Source organism: Symsagittifera roscoffensis, chromosome 9 (genome assembly GCF_963678635.1).
Source record: "Symsagittifera roscoffensis chromosome 9, txSymRosc1.1, whole genome shotgun sequence".
In the NCBI taxonomy this organism is placed as follows: domain Eukaryota; kingdom Metazoa; phylum Xenacoelomorpha; order Acoela; family Convolutidae; genus Symsagittifera; species Symsagittifera roscoffensis.
In genome coordinates, this window is record NC_087070.1 from 2,037,047 (window position 1) to 2,054,605 (window position 17,559).

The window sequence follows — 17,559 nt, forward strand, 5'->3', positions numbered from 1 at the left end:
ATGGTACAAGCCTAGAGATGACATGGACAAACGTAGATCATGCGCGAGCTGCGGGTCAGCTGATCATGACGTGGCGGATTGCACAACATACAAGCAGGGCATCAAGAGTCTGGGATATGCACCCAATAAGGAAGATATGAGCCAGATGGAAGAACACGAGTTCTATAGTGGCTTGATCATCAAGTTATGTGCGAGATGTTTCTTCTGCAATCAAGAGGGGCACTTCAGGATGGACTGTCCTTTGTTTTGGGAGGCAGTCAAAAACCAGAGTCACCCCAAGCATAAGTTGGCGTTAGCAGCGGTGCAGAACCAGAGAAACAGACAAACTGAGTTTGAAACAAAAAATTCGGAAGCACCGAGTGCGGAACTGCCAACGAAGACAGTGAAAGCTGTAACGCAAGTCAACAATGCAATAGAGGCCACGGCCAGAAATGCCCTAGAGATAAAATATGAGAAAGCTGCGGCAGAGGCTATTAACAAAGTGAAACAGGACCTAGCGACGACGGAAATAGAGCAACGATTGAAACAGGAGATCGAAAAGCAGAAGTTAACCGAGACGTTAAGTTGGTCAGTGCCAGAAGCCGTAGCAGGGTCGACAAAGAGTGGAAATTGCAACACTCTGAAAATGGTGACGGGAAAACCATTCGAAAAAACAAAGATCGGAGCCAGGATAATGTCAATAATCACTGTGGGCGGCCATGAAGTAACGAGGAACTTGAACGAACCCAGCGACCAGACAATAATGCACAATGATGTGTACGCAGATTACTTGAGTGCGACAAGCCCACAGACGACTTCTAGAGCCTTAAGGGCGCTACTCACAAGAGGTGGCAGCAAGTCAGTCCGTGTTGAGAACAGATATACAGTAGCTTATGGTCCGCATGAGGTGATGCTAAATATAGATGGGATAAACATCTATACGAAAACCATGATAACATGTGATGAAGATCTAGCGGGGCAGATCTACGTGGGCAAAGAAGAACTAAGAGTGAGATCGATTGGACACTGCGCCAAGCTGGAAAAAGATGCAATGCACATCGGGAGGGAAGCAGACGTATCAGCACATGTGCTTGATAAAAGTGGCAAGAAGACTCAGTTACGTGGGTTACTTGATACGGGAGCGGTCTTGAGTGTTGTACCAATCGAAATTTGGGAACGAATGGGTTTCGACAAAGATGACTTGATAGACTCAAGAATACGGCTATCAGCTGCGAACAAAGGGGCGCTGCGGGTACTAGGCAGAACACCAATAATAGCCCTGAATCTAGGGGAACGCAACCTGTGGATGAGCTTTCTTGTGGTCGGGAACCTAGACGAGTCTGATCAGTTCGTTTTAGGCAGAGACTTCATCAGGAACTTTGACGTAACGATTGATCTGAACAATGCCATGTTCAGGATTCGAAACCCGGATAGGAAGTACATAATTAAACCGGTAAATCTGATAATGGCAAATGAAAAAAAAAGCGCCGGTGTTCTTGAGTAGAAGGATAAGGCTGAAGGCGAATGAAGCGGCAATTGTAGGCTTACGGATGAAAAATTATAATGAATTAAGTGATAGCAAGCAAGTATGCATAGTCCCCAATCCAAACAGTCAAAGTGCTGCTGTTTTAGGAAGATCCTTCTCGATAACCAAGAGCGGTCTCTGCGTCAGTGTCTTGTTCAATACTCTTGACATACCCATAACAATCCAGAGGGGAAGGAAGTTGGGATATGCCTTACCCGTGAAAACTCGATATGAAATGACTGAAAATGTAAAAGAGAAGGAAGTACTTGAATGTCCCAATCACAGGGACAAGATTTGTATCTTGAGACGATTGAATAAAATAAAAGGTTCATCAGGTCTTGTGAAGTCACTTAAGTCAGAGACAGATGATGGACTATCGAGTTGTTCAAAGGCCAACACTAGAGGAAATGGAAATGGATAAACCAGTTTTACCTGAAATAGAGCATTTAAGGGGTAAGGTAACGGATGAACAGCTCGAGGCCATCAAAGACGTACTAGAGCGGAACGAGGAAGTTTTTTTCGAGACATAAGGCAGACATTGGATGTTGTAATTTTGTTGAGCATGAAATAGAGCTTGAGAAGTCTGCGGTGCCGCACAGGGAGGGGGCGAGGCGCAGGACCCCGCACAAATCGGATGCGTGTAGGAAAGAGATAGAGACACTAATAGAGTATGATATGATAGAACCATCCAAATCACCGTGGTCGTGTCGAGTAGTGATGGCCAAAAAGAAAGGCGACCAATTGAGGTTTTGTTGTGACTTTAGGTATCTGAACTCCGTCACGGTGAAGGATGCCTATCCCATACCTAGGATTGATGAGAGCCTCTCGAAGTAAGGTGATGCAAAATTTTTTACGACTCTTTCTTTAGGTTCGGCTTTTTGGCAGGTCCCGTTGAGGAAGCAGGACAGGGACAAAACAGGGTTCGCCTGCGAGTTGGGGCTGTTTCAATGAAAACGGATGCCATTTGGTCTTTGCAATGCCGCGGCTACTATTCAACGGTTGATGGCACATGCATTGATAGATGTGACAAAGAAGTATGGCAACCTGGTAATGTGCTACGTGGATGACGTCGTAATAGCGACGCCTACACTGGAAGATCACATCGAGCGACTGGAAGAGGTGTTTGCATTCATGCAGAGGTCGGGACTAAAGTGCAAACTATCAAAGTGCGAGATACTCAAGGATTCGATAAAATACTTGGGGAGGATGGTGGTCAGGCACGGCATCAGACCAGATCCAGATGCAGTAGAAGCAGTTCTAACTTGGAAATCGCCAAAAACGGAACACCAGTTGATGAGCTTCCTGAATTTTTGGGAGTTCATCAAGGGCTACGCGGATAAGTTATACCCGATGCAACAATTAATGAGACACAAAGGCAAGAAGTTCACGTGGAACAACGCAGCTGAAGAATCATTCCAGAGAATAAAGAAAGAGTTGTGCGAGGCACCGGTGTTAGGGATGCCAACGGAGAAAGGGATGTACGTGCTGGATACGGATGCGTCGGTAGTCGCGATTTCTGGATTTCTCCATCAAGAACAGGAATGGAACGGGAAGACAGTCTTAAGACCAATAGCGTACGGGAGCAAAGTTTTGAGTGATACGGAAATGAAGTACGGGGCGCCGAAAGCGGAGATGTTTGCGGTGGTTACCTTTGTCGAGAAATATAGAGCATACCTAGGCAGTGAGCCATTCAAGCTGCGAGTCGACAACAGGGCACTCAGCTGGCTGAAGACGTACTCAATGGACCAGAGCTACATTGGGAGGTGGATAGTTCGCCTGGACGGGTACAACATGATAATTGAGCACAGAACAAGAGACAAACATCAAAATGCCGATAGCTTGAGTAAGAAGACGAAGTTCTACGAGAGACAGGAACAGAGGGAGGCGAATAGGCCAGAAACAAAAGAGGGCTTCTCCTTCATGGATAAGGAAACGTATAATAGTCTTCCACTCATGAGATGGCTCGACAAGTCAGGCAAACCGATAGAAGATCACCCCGAATTACCAAAAGAGCCTCCAGAGAAAACAATCTTGAAGAAGACCCGAGTGATGCCGATAGGGATAACGCTCAAGTCAAAAATTGTGAGGGAGACGCTCAAGGCGAAAGGCTATGATCTCAACCAGGTAGAAACGGGAGAAGCACAGATAGATGAGGACTTGATGAGATTACTCGAGAAACTGGCAGATGATAAACCCGTGATCGAAGGAAAGGGTAAGGAGTAACCGGAAGTCACGATACTGCGAAGGAGTGAGACAGTTGGCGGCGAAAACTCCTTAGAAGAGAGTAATCCTGATGGGAAAGAAGTCGTGCAGTCACTGGTTGACAAAATCCCTGATGACTTACTTCAGCGGACTCGGGTTAGGAAAAAGAAAGTGGCGTTCAAGGAGGAAGCTGAAAATCTTGGAATAGGTCAAGAGTCCGGGGAGTGGCCCACAGAGGAAGAAGATGCTGGAGAAGAAAAATTGTCCGGGGAGTGTGAAGAATGGGATGGAGATTCGGAGAGCAGCAGCGACGACCAAGATAGTCTGTACATGATACTGGCAGAAGAGAAGATGAGACACCGCCACAGGGAGCTGCAGACGGATCCCTCATCAGGAACATATAACTTGGATCAGCAAGAAGTGCGAGGAGGTGAAAAACTTGTGAAAGTTGCGGTATCGAGGAAACCGTTCAAGGAAATATCATGCAACTCGAATGTCAGAACAAATCTGGTGCCAGAAGACGATATAAAAATCATGAAAAGGATAGTATGCGTAAAACTGAAAGATGACATCCACAACCCTGGGGAAATGAATGGTCAGATAATGGCACTGAAGGAACATGTCAAGGCAAGATATAGGCTGTCGGATCTAATAAGGGCCCAAAAGAATGACAAGATGACAAGTAACCTCTCCAAATGGATCCGGACGGGGTCCAAAGAGAAGGGGGACCTGGAAGAAGACAGCTACAAGATCTTGAGCCAGTTCTACAAAGAAAGAAAAGATTTACTCTATCACACAGCTGATGGGGTGGTAGCGTGCAAGAGAAAGGATGAGGAGAAGGCATTACACAAGCATAACCTCATCATATTGCCAGAGTTGTATCAGACCGAAGTGTTATTCAGATCGCACGATCAAATGGGGCACCAGGGGATAGACATGGTGCAACAGAGAATACTTCACAGGTTTGATTGGCCAGGATTAAGGAAAGCTTGCGAGAGATGGGTAAATGCATGCCTAGCATGCCTGCAAGTGAAAGACCCAAGGAAGATGAAGTTCCCACTCAAGTCCGTTGAGAGCTCGGAATTCAACGAAGTCGTGCAAATAGACCACCAAAAGATCTGTATGACAGAGTCAGGATATAACCAGATACTAGTCATAATAGATCACTTCACAAAGCTGGCAGAAGCGGTGCCGTGTCAGACAGCCTCGGCAGGGGAGACTTGTGACCACCTGATAACACATTGGATATCACGGTTTGGCTGTCCGATGACATTTCAGTCGGACATCGGCAAAGCCTTCGTGGGGGACCTGACGAAAAAATTCATGAAGAGGTCTCACATAGCTCAAGCGCACTCAACGACCTACCATCCCCAGACCAACGGGTTAGTAGAGAGGCAGAATAGAACGTTGGTGAACATGCTGAGGGTATACTGCTCAAGGTACATGACAGATTGGGATAAATATCTGCCGCAGATGGTAGGGGCGTACAACAGTACGCAATACTCAACAACAGGAATCAGTCCCTTCATGATGTTGACGGGCAAGGAAAGAGCAATGCCTCTAACATTCTTTTACCCGGAGTACGAAGGGAAGTGAGAGAGACCAGCGGGCTGGAACTGGATGAGGAAGAGGCCGAGCCTACCATAGGACGAAACTTCAAAACAAAATTTGATATACCCAATGAATACTCGGAGAAAATCATGATAACGGACAGCGACTTCATTTTGTCAGACAGGACTAACGCGATCTGTATAACGGCGGACATGAGCTTCAAATCGAGACTGGAGGCCGACTTCAAGAGAGAATACCACAACGTGGAGTTTCTATTCAGACAGAGACCGGGGCTGGGAGGAATTGCTGCGCTTCCCCCATCAGTGGCACAAGTCCCAGGCAAATACCTGTGCTTTCTAGTGACGAGGGTCAATGAAAGGAATACAATAGATCCTGAGCACGTGATGTTAGCACTAACGAGGCTGAGAGATTTCATGATTGAAAGAGGGATAGTGGAGGTCTCGATGCCCGTTTATGACCCAAACAGGGGCAAGTTGAGCCCAAGGGAGTTATATGCCATCCTACACGTGGTCTTCGCAGAAACGGAGATAATGGTACACCTACACAAGAAATACTACTTGAGTATCGCCTGAGCTACGGGTGGACAACGGAGGTCTTGAGTTGGGGGTACATGGGGATCTTGAGTAAGGGTACATGGGGACCTCGGGGCAGGTAGATGGATTTTAACCTAATTGGCATGACAATTATAATTTAAAAGTGACGGTGCTAAAACAGTAAATGAATCTGCATGCTCTTAAAAAAACTTCCAATTGAATTATTTTAGTAAAACAAATGGAGGGATAAGGTTTTAACTACAATAAGGGGGGTTTTAGGTTAGGAACATAACACCTTGGTCTAAAAAGTGGATTTTACTGTCAGATTGATTTGATTAAATCAAATTGACGACCCAAACACACTCATTGGAAAGAGAATAGAAGGTCTTGAACAAAGTTCACGATCAGCAACATTTGGAAGAGATATTTCTCAAGTACTCAAGTTGGTACGGTAGTACTCAAGTTGATACGGTAATTCTCAAGTTGGTACGGTAATTCTCAAGTTGGTTAGTGCGCAAGATAATCTAGAAATTGTAAAAATGGCAGATCAATTTTGGAAATCCATGCCTGCGGCGCTAAAGAGGCCTACGCTTGATGAGTTGTACAGACGCTTGAGGGACCTGGACTACACCCAAGTGGACGAGAGGATGGCAGTGATGTTGAACGCCATCCTGCAATTAGAGGAGCAAGGTGAGTGCAGGGAGTCCGCGACCGAAGCTGTCTTGATGGTCGGCTACACCACAGAAGGCATATCCAATCAGGAACAGGTCAGGTGGATATCTTGGAATCTGGATGGAGGGGTGAGAGGATTCGACTTGGCGAGGAATCCTGGCTTAAGCAACAACACTGAGTACGGGGCGGGAGAATTCCCATTGCCGACCAGACCGCCAGCAAGATCAGCTAGCCAGTCCACGAGCAAGCCACCTTCTATGACGAGAGCCCAGCAAACGGAAGAGACGTATCCTGACCTCAGCAACTTGAAGAGGGAACTTGAGAGGGCGCAGAGGGAGAAGAACAAGGCGAATCTTGACCGGGACAGCGCGAAGCTCGAGAGAAATCAAGCGAATCTGGAGAGGGACCAGGGGATCCTTGAGAGGGACCAGGCGCGCTGTGACTTTGATATATTGAGAGCAGAATACCAGCAAGAACAGAGGGTGCGCGAGAACGCGGCGAATTGCGAGCAGTTGAAGTCGGAACTTGAAAGGATCCAGCGGCGACAACGGGAGCTCGACAGACAAAAGGAAAAGGAAACCAGGACGACGGAGCGAGCTGTTGCAAGCTGAAGGCCGGAATCGCGTATGGAGGTGGATGAGGCTCCCAGGTCGAAGGGACTATTCAACTTAGACCGCGCGGCTCAAGAACACATAAACGAGGGACTGGAAGTATGGATACCAACGGAATCAGCGTCCTCCCTGCGCGGTTCAGAGACGCAACCGATACGCCCATTGATGGACGTGGCACTGCCGGGATACACCCCGAGCTCAACCCCGAGCAGCAGTCAGGTGAGCGGGAGCTCGTCGCGTCTTAAGGAGTTACATGAGAGGCTACAGCTAAGAAGTCATGAAAGTCCAGCTAGAGCGGAGGTACCCCCGACTTGGAGAGAGCAACCGGTCAGGAGCGTGGTGATCGCAAGCTATAAGAAAAACACGGAGGGCAAATACCACAGGCACAACCGCATGGATTGGAACGCGGCGCAGCGGGCGAGAAGGGATTGTTTTCATGACGCGTCTTGGGCTGAATACTTCACACAGCCACGAATACCGGAGGGTGCAGTTCACCTGATTGTAGGGGACAGCCTGATGCGGGTGCTGACCCGAATCCAGTCGCACTGGCAGACTGGAGTCTTGAGTTTCTCTGGAGCCGCAACGCCGCAGATGTTGGCATTGCTCGAGATGGTAGGTATGACAAAAATGTACACAGTGACTCTAATGATGGGGACCAATGATGTGTCCAGAGGGGAATTAAGGAAAGTCAAGAGGCTACATAACAAAATGAGCTGCATCCTGGAGGAGTTGGGGATTCAGATGGATCCCGCCATACTCACAGTTTGCACCATCCCTTACAACATGAAGGCCGACCAACACGCGATGGAGATGAACGAGAAAGTGCGGGGCCTGAACGAGATAATCAGGCAGATACATCAAAGGAGTGTCCTCCCCGTCAGATTGTTGGACGTAGCCGACCAGATGGAGCGATCCTTCCCAGAGGATGCGCCTTCAGATGGAATCCATTTCGACAGGCCTAGGGGCGTGGAGTGGTTGAACGACGTCTTCCAGAGGCACATAAGTGAGTTGGGGGCAGAGCTGCTAGAGACGGCCCGATTCACATTCGGTCCACCCCCAAATCCCCCTTTCCTTGCCACAAGACCCCTGTCCAGCCACCTGGGAGCGAGAGTCGACTCAAGAGACAGCTCGAGGAGCAGCCGGACTAGATTACCGGGTTCCACGCCAATGGAAGCCGAGTAAGCGGAGTCATCAACGCCCCAAAGTTCAGTGGTGTCCTCATTGGTAGTGGTAGAGAACAAGAGAGTGGAGAAGCCAGCGGAGGCAAGCCGGACGCGATATCTGGAGAAAGTAAAGGAGTTGGACCTGGAGGATCTGGAGTGCAGACAGGAGTTGGCAGAAGTCCTGGGGATCAAGCATGTGTCACACGAGGATTTGAGTCGGCACCAGTGCGTAGACTGGCAAAAGGCCCACGAAACGCATTTCTCAAGAGCAAGAATGATGGAGACGGCTGATCTGACTGGGATTCCCATTAGATCAGTCATGGGACCGATAAATTACCGACCTCTCAAGTTGATGGGGAGCCCGGGACTCATAGTGGAGCCCCCTAAGCACAGAACAAGTATCGCCAGGATCAGATTGGCAACTCCTGCGCAGTTGAGGGTGGTGGACAAGCTACTGGATCCAAAAGAGATGGAACTGCCAGACGCCGCTTACGAGGGTGTGAAATTGGCAGACGACCCAAGATATGGGAGACCCTGTGGCAGTGCCCAATTGGCCAAGACACTGGCAGTATATGATAGAGCGGATCCAGCAGCCGCGAGAGTGATCATCGTGACCGGATCGGACTTCGAAGGAACGTCTCCCAAGTTGTGCTGGCCAGAAACTCTGGTATACTCGCTGCCAGGTGCAGAATTGAACCAGATGTTGACATTGGTGGTGGCGATAAAGTCATAGATTCCCTGCGAACCAGAGCTGCTGCTGTTCGCGGGAATGAACGATCACCTGCATGCGGCTGGGCTTCTAGAGCAGCTGAAAGGGGATGAGCTTACGCCAAAGAAATATGGGAGGCTATTCAGACGTTGTTTGCCGCGATGAACGGGGTACAGGAAAACGTCAATTCGCGATTTGGACCCAAGACGAAAGTGGTATTCACGTGTCCCCCGGATACGCAAGCATGCCCCCTGCTCTGCAGTTTGTGTATGCTATTTTGATTCTAATAGCCGAAGGGAACGCATCGCGGATCCTGATGGCAGCTCCCAATTGAGAGCTGGAGCCCACGAACTTGAAACTTCGGAAGTCAGAACTGGCGGCGGCGTGGGCGGACGTGTCCCATACATTGAGGGGATTTTTTGAATTGGCAGACATACTCATTGTACTGGATGAGGTCCTCTTACTTGAGATCTCGAATCTCGCCAGGCAGCTGAAGTTCAGTCCGACAATAGGGGATGACCACCCAATAATAAGTCACCTGACAGCCAGCTTATGGTTCCGAGGCATGGACGTGACCATCACGAGTTCCACGAGCAAATCAAGGGGACCAAGCAACGAAAGGAAGAATGTGGCTGCGACTGAAAAGCAACTGGAGTCGATGGTGTATCGACTAACACAAGAGAGAGGCAGGTGGCCGTTTCTAACACCAAGACTAGAGAATGCTACTGACAAGACAAGAGAGAGTGCCCCACCTCTCGTGAAGCAGATCTGGGAATTTCTTGAGGAACAATTGGAGGTAGCCGAGAGTAGGGAGATGACGGTAGCTAGGTTCGTCACGGCAGCGAACGAGGTCACCATTGGAGGATTCTGGAGGGAACATGCAAAAGGTGAGCTGAGGACGAGGAAAGATCACGAGATCCTGAAATTCTTGAGTCCTTGTTGGGAGAAGAAATATATGGCTGGAATGTTTTGTGCGAAAGAGACCATTTTCGGGGCCTTTGTACAAGAACTGTTGAGCATGCCCATAAGCCTCTTGCTAGCCCTATACTTAGTTTACCCGAGGTACCTGTTTAAAATGGGTCCAGCATACATATTCAGTTGGGGTGTAGAGACACTTCGGATTGATGGGTATCTGGCACTGGTGCTCCTGACTCATGGCGAATTGGTGTCATTTCATCGGTTGATGAAATATGGGGAACCCCTGTCGATGGGAAGGACCCACTCGAGTATAGACACTTACTCGTTCAAGTGCGCGGCGGGACTGAAGACGTTACTGGTGGAGTATCTTCTGATGCAAAACCGACACATGACCGGTGAGGAGAAGAACCCGAAGACGAGAGAGGAATGGAGAGAGGCGAATGGTGGTATCCCTCTACTGACCGATCTATGCCTGGCGATGAGGTCTGACCCAAGGGGAGTGATCAGGGGACTAGAGGAAGTCGTGATTTGTATTTACGGACCAGCGGTGACGTACGCCTTTCCGGACCCTCTAGTGGCTGCATACCGCCATTCAGTGGTGCACGTGAGCTTAATAAGCGTGTTGGATGGGACGGCGCTGAACTGGTGTCAACAAGAGGTGCTCAGGGCATGGATGAGTAATACAGTGCTCTTCGGGAAATAGAAAGATCCCGAGTTGGTGGTGTTTAATTTCCGGGGGCAACTGCAGTGCAGGATGGGGGGAAAACGTGAAGGCCCCATTGAGACGTATCCCAAGTTTTGGAACCTGAATCCGCTGACGGCGAACGGACAAGAGATCCTGAGAATCCCCGCGTGGAAAAAGAGCTTCGAGTTAGTAAAAAAGGAACTGGAGGCGACACTAGAGAAGGAAATCTTACCCGCAACCATTCCTGAGTTTCCAACAGTCAGGAGAATGACCCTGGGGATGAATAGCTCCCTGATAGTCCCATCCCTGTTCGCAAGAGCTACGGTAGAGAGACAGCAAGTGGAGTTCATCGATGGCTGGGACCCCTTGTTCATTGGATATACGGCGGCGGTCTATTTCCACACCTGCGAAATCAAGATAAACTCATGGACGACTCAAGCAAAGAAGATGAGAGGCTCAATGCCTCCAAACTTCGAGGTGCGGGAGATCTTGAGAACGCTCGATCAGGCGAGCTTGGAGAGCGTTCACCGATATGGGATGATGGCAGGATGATCGTAGAAGAGGGGCACATCGCGCTGAAGGACGATATGAAGTTTGCCACAAGGAAATACCGGGCGCCTTACGGATTAGAACAGGTGGAAATGAGGCAAGAAGGGAGAGAGCTGGATGCGGCAGGCTCGTTATATGTGGCTCTGACGGAATATAAGAAGCAAGACCCCGCGACACCCTCATCCCTGTCAGTGGGCACCCCTGTGGACAAGAGAAGTGGCCCCGTAGAAGACCGATTTAGGAAAATACTTGAGAGGAGGCAAGCCGAGTCGGGAGAAGAGAGCATGGACGAAACTCTCAGTGAAACAGGAGAGGAAATGGAAGTGGGTAATACACCTGAGCCGAAACCAGCTGAGGTGGATTTCACCGCCCAGGAGCTACTGCAGGACCTGAGCGGAGACGATTGGGCGGACACTGCCACGCCATCTCTGACCTCATCCCCTCGTAAGAACCTGGAACTACCATTGACAAGCGAGACTTCCAACATGGGGATGATACTCTTGAGTGCAGAAGAGAGGCAAAAGAATACGTTTGAGGGTAACAATAGTATGTTTCTGGGGACTCTGGATGAGAAGGCCTGGCGGAATTTCTTGAGTGAATTTAATCAGGAGACGAAGAGCGAGACCACGCTAGATAACTTCAAGGAAGAACTGTGGAACACGGTGGTCAAGTTTGGGGAACCGGTGTTGATGGGCTCCGGACTGGATGAAAAAGCAAGAAAGGAGTTGCTGAGCAAGATGGTCAAGTTGAGGGAGACGCGACAGAAGACCAAAGATGATGAATGTACAGACGGCTCTACTCTGAAGAAAAAGACTAACGATAAAATAATTAAAGTTAAAAGGGAGGATAAGATTAAGACTAGTAATTTGATTAAAAGTACTAATATCCTTAAGGCTCGAGCAGGGGGGAGGCAAGAGTTGGAAGGGTCGGACCGGGACGGAGAGATCGAATCTGTGATGATAGTGACGACACCCCCAAGCAAAGGTATGAAGTCTCGAAAGAGGAAGCGGGAGATGGAGGAGTTGAGTAGCCCGTCGGTGGATGCTGTCTCGGAGAAGAACTTGAGGGAGACTGCCTCCATGATCTTAGCGCGGTGGAAGACGGCAGCCTACAAGAGTAGCTCCGAACCAAGGAGGCTAGCCGAAATAGTGAAAGAGATAGAGGCCTCGACAAGTCTGGTAAGGGAAGAAGACTTCAAACCTCAGAAGACAGGCTCGAAAAAGGGTTCGACGAATGAACAAACCTGGGAAGTGGATGTGGGCAGAAAATGGATCTCGAGCTAACATCAAGCTATTGCAAACAAGTGTCCAACGACCCTCTTGAGAAGAATGCGACTGGGAATACGGCTCGACCTTGGTGGGTGGCCCTAGAGACGGTGAAGGAATTGGAGGACTGTCTGAAGAAGCTCGATCAAGGGAAATCCCGCAAGCGTCGCAGTTGGGCTACTCAACAGAAAGCCGAAGACAACCATTTGGAATTGGGAAGTCAGCTAAAGCGAACTTGACAGAGCCTGTTGCGGGATTAATATGAGGAGGCGATGAGAATACCTTCATCAGCATTGCCTCTGATGGCGAATCCCTTCGTCAGAACCGCGGGACAACTGATGTTCACGTGGAGCCTAGTGGCAATAGAATTGGAGGTCTTGACTTCATGTGACAAATTGAAATTGGGCAATAAAAACCTAGAAGTCTATCAGGTAATGGTACAACACGTCGCGAGAGACAACTCCGGTCTGAGTCTGGCGAGAAGAAAAGATGCCACTTGTTTCTTGAGATGGATAATGTCCGTAATGACCAATAGAACGTCCAAGCGTGTCATCAGAAGGCCATGGGGAGCAAGACCATGGAGAGAAGAGTCTCCACCGTCATACTAATTGTGTACCAGAGTACGGGGATCGAGAAGGAGGATGACTCGAGGCAATCCCTAGAGAATCATAGAAAACTTGATGAGATACGAAGATTCCACAACAAGAAATTTGAAGAGGGGCATGATGTGCATCGCAACTTAACCTTGGCTAAGGGTTACGCGAGACCCAATAAAAAGGGAGAGTATCAATACGTGTCTGGAGTGATGGGAATAGCGTATAATCCTTTCTTGAATTCGGAAGCCGCGAGCGCTTACAGGAATCACGAGGTGGCGGAGCTCTTAAAATTTTGGACTCAGAAGATAATCGTAATCAATTCAATGGAAAGGGAGAAACCGAGCCCAGGCCTGCTACTTGAGGCGACATCAAGGGTGATAAGCGTTCCGCGCTCGAGGAAAAGAGTAGAATTGAGGATGGAGAATGGAAATGGCATGATGACTACGAATTTGGGAACGGTTTGGAAATTGCGGAGATCTTCCTGGTGTCCACATCTCCATGCGAGCTTGATTGAAGAAGTCACGGAACGAGTGAGGCTAACACTAACAAAAGATGAGGATCTGGGAACGTTGGACGTGATACACAAATTGATCCTACCACAGAGTAAAGAGTCGGGCGAAGCAACGAGTAAGCTGGGATCAGTAAAGAAGTTGGAACCTGGTAGTTGTCTTGAGTTGACGTGCGGAGGCGGAGGGCACACCTGTGATGGACGATCATGTGCCAGAATACAATCTTTCCAGGGAGAAGACCTAGTCACTTGGTTTGGTGACATAACAGAAAGAGAGAAGAGCGAGGTGCAGATAATGGCTGAGTGCTATACGAACACTACAGTGAATATAGCAGCGGCGCTGGGGTTCTTCTCTAGAATGCGTAGTCTGCAATCACTGGAGATGCTGGAGTCTGAACACCATTTGGTGACGGCGTTGAGCGTGGAGTCGTGGCCAGGGGCGTTGCAAACCACCCAGAAACATATCAGAGGGTGGAAAGTTGGTCTAGAGGCGGAGATGGGATTTCCAGTGAGCGAAGCTTATGGCCTGCCTGTAAATGCAAAGTCCTTAGTGGGATCAGTAATGGCCAACGTATGTGGGAGCCATTATCCATTGCACATGGCAATGGTGGAGGTATCCAGCCAAAGGATTTTAGTGGATAAGGCCTTCTCGGTACCCAAGTGCGTACGGCTGGCTCGAATGTCGCATCATTCAGACAGACTGTTGAGGAAGATCCTGGGAACGGTGCCAAGGGCACAAAGAGATGTCTTGAGTGAGATCTGGGGAGAAGAACTCTTGAGCTTAGGAGACGAAAACAGGAGTAATTTTGAGAGACAGAATGCCATCGGGAAGCCGATGAATAGTGTCCCAGCGCCGGAGGAGGATGATATGATGCACGAGAAAATGATGGAACTGGAGCCTCTGCTGGAAGCCTCGGGAGAACGCAATCTCCGAAGCATAGAAATTACACATGGGGAGTGCCCATGCCACTGCTTGGCACAGACAGTGTGGTACCCGGAGCATACAAATTTTTGTTTAGTGTGGGATGCAGAAGAAATTTGGTCAATCGGGTTACCCGATTATCAGCAGAAGGTGACTATCTTGGTAGTAAGTACGATGTTGGCTTTACGATGGATCGAGGAAAAGGTAACGAATTATAGGGAGTCGAAGACACCAACGGCGGAATCGATATACGCTATAGATTACAGCAGGAGACTTGAGTTGTTTGAGACTGTATGCAAGGTATTCGCCATACCAATGGAAGTCAGGCACGTATGGAGCCGCATAAAATTCTTTCCGTGGTTTCGAGCGACGTTGACATCTTGGTTGTACATAGCGACGAAGGATCACATGAAGAAATACCAAAAGGAATATCGACAGTTCCTGGCGGAGATAGGTCCGGAAGCCTTCAAGTGACTACTGCTGACCCATCGAAATGCGATCACAACAGGTTGGAAAAGAGTCGGTAGGGTGTCTAGAGATAATACCAAAGCAAGAGAGTCGATACTGGAGGAAGACTTGGCGAAGAACGTGAGCTTGAGCCTGCACAATTCCTTTTGCTTGAACAGGGAATTGAAAACGAAAGGTTTACCGAATCAGGCAACGAGGTTGCAGGAGCAGAAGGAGTGGATGCAATCCGTCGAACAATTGAGAGCATGGGAAGAAATTGTGATTAACTCCGATGATGAGGAAGCGCTACTAAGGCAGATCACGGTGTCAAATTCGTCAGGTCCTAGCACTTCGAAGGCTAGGAATACGAAGTGAGCAGGGAGCTCAATGTGGGTTTCTTGAATCTTGAGAGGGAAAGGAAGGGACTCGAGTGTGAACTTGGATGAAATCCGAGGTCACGAAAAAGAAATTTTAACAAAACAAAGTATTGTTATTAATATGCTATAATTATTATATAAATTAAAATGTTGCATGACAATTTCCTGATTGGATAGGACAAAAGAAATTTTATTATAAGCTTCAAAAGCGGATATTTAAGGTGCAGGTATTTGAAAATTTTGATTGCTTTTGTTTAGCGATAGTGTGACAATTTTATATGGTTGTGAATTTTGGGGTGTAGATAAACTTAAGTCTGCTGCAAACTTCTGTAAATGACCACTGGCACTGTATCTTGAGCAACACTTGGTATTCTGGGGACTCACTGGCAGGCGGCAACACGCGATGAGGACATCGATCTTGAGTCCGGGGAGTATGTGCCAATCGGTCATATTTGGAAGTTTGACCTTGAGGAATACGAACTACGTAATTTTGGGAGGAAATTTAGTTTTTCAAAAGTTCGAATTGAGCCTGTCATGCTCAACTTTCTCGCGAAAACTGAAAATCTCAGAAATAGAAGATCAGAACAACTGATTTACAATTGCGGGAAAGTACTTGAAAAAAGCAGCGGGAAATTGCTATTCGCAATTTCCAGATACAAAACAAACGTGAGTAGAGCCGTCCTATCCTGAAATAGAAGAAGGAGTGATTACAAAAGAAGAGTATATCTATTCGAGTTGAACCAGAGTGAACCCTGAGTGAAAAGGTGGACAGCTGGGGTATCCCAATGGTCCAATCCCAAAACTTGATTCTAGAGTAAAAACTTATTTCCCTTGCTGGAATTCATCGACAGCAAACTTCTCAAAATATTACACTTAATGCTAGAGTTATTGATTAATTTAGTTACTCCAATTCTTGAGTGTGCTGGTATGTGAGTACCCAATTTAGTTTTCTTGAGTGTGTTTTATGATTGTTATGTTGAGATAAGGAGAGTTTTAGGTTGATCCATCTGAAATGGATCAAAATTCCACTGTCTAATAAAAAGTAACTGTGCGGATTGTTCCGACCCTGTTTTTAACGGCGTTCGTGTATTTTGGCTATTTTGAGACCTAAGTATGGGGACGTTCTTAATTTTTAGAGTGGGGGAGTATTTGGTAGTGGCCTTTAAGCTGTAACGGGTTTTTAGTCTCATGTCGCAAGCGAACCGAATTGGCTCCGACCGTTCGAGGTAGAAAAACACAGGAAATAGTGTCCCTGACTTTTGAGCCAATGGTTATAGGGCCTATTTTTCTTTAACCTCATATGTGACCGAAGTAGGCGACTGTTACAAAAGCATTGACGATGAAAAGATGTGCTTAGCCGCTAGCCAGTCGTTTTAGAACCTAGCTTTATTTTCCGTCGGTATGTACTTCCGGGCGAATGTTACAATAACAAAATAAAACACACTCAAGAAAATTAAACTTGGTACTTGCATACCGTCACGGCCTCTAGAATCGAGTAACTAAACTATAGAGCAACTCTAGAAATGATGGGTAATTAAGTTTAACTCGAGAAGTTGGCAATGAATTAAATTTAGCTCAAGAAATAAGTTTTGGGTCTGGACCATTGGGAGACTTCGGTTGTCCACCTTTCCACCGAAGGTTCACTCTGGTCCACTTGAATTTACACTCCTTTCATTCTCGATTATTTTGTCTCTCCTGCCACGAATAAGACAGCTCTACTCTCTTTCGATTTATGTATCGGAAGTTGCGAATAGCAATTTCTTGCTGCTATTTTTGACTACTTTCCCGAGATTGTAGTTCGAATCTTCTGATATTATTTTTCTGATATTTTCAGTTGTCGCGAGAAACTTGAGCATGACATGCTCAACTCGAAATTTTGAAAAACTGCATTTCACCCCAAAATCCAGACTAAACGTTTTCTCAAGGTCAAACTTCCAAATATGACCGACTGTCACAGATTGAAAAATTTTGAAATGTTTGGTTGTTGGTGTAGTTTCGAGCTATTAAATTAGCATGCAGGCTTACAATAGCTTAATTTAAGCCGTGAAAACTTAGCTTTTTATCCGAGTAAAGTTAGTTTATAGCGCCAGGAATGAGAAAAATTTTTTGAAATTATAAACGTGTTTTTACGATTTTTTTTTCATTTCTACAAAATTTATTTTCCAAACGACCTAGTCTGCCAAAAATTCGTAACTGCCAAAAATTCCTACTGTGACTGCCAAAAATTGCTTAGTTCTTTTGTCACTCAGACTGGGGTCATTTAATGATAGGGTTGAGTTTAAAGGAAAAAACATGCCGATCGTTTCGGAATGTTAGAGCAATTTTT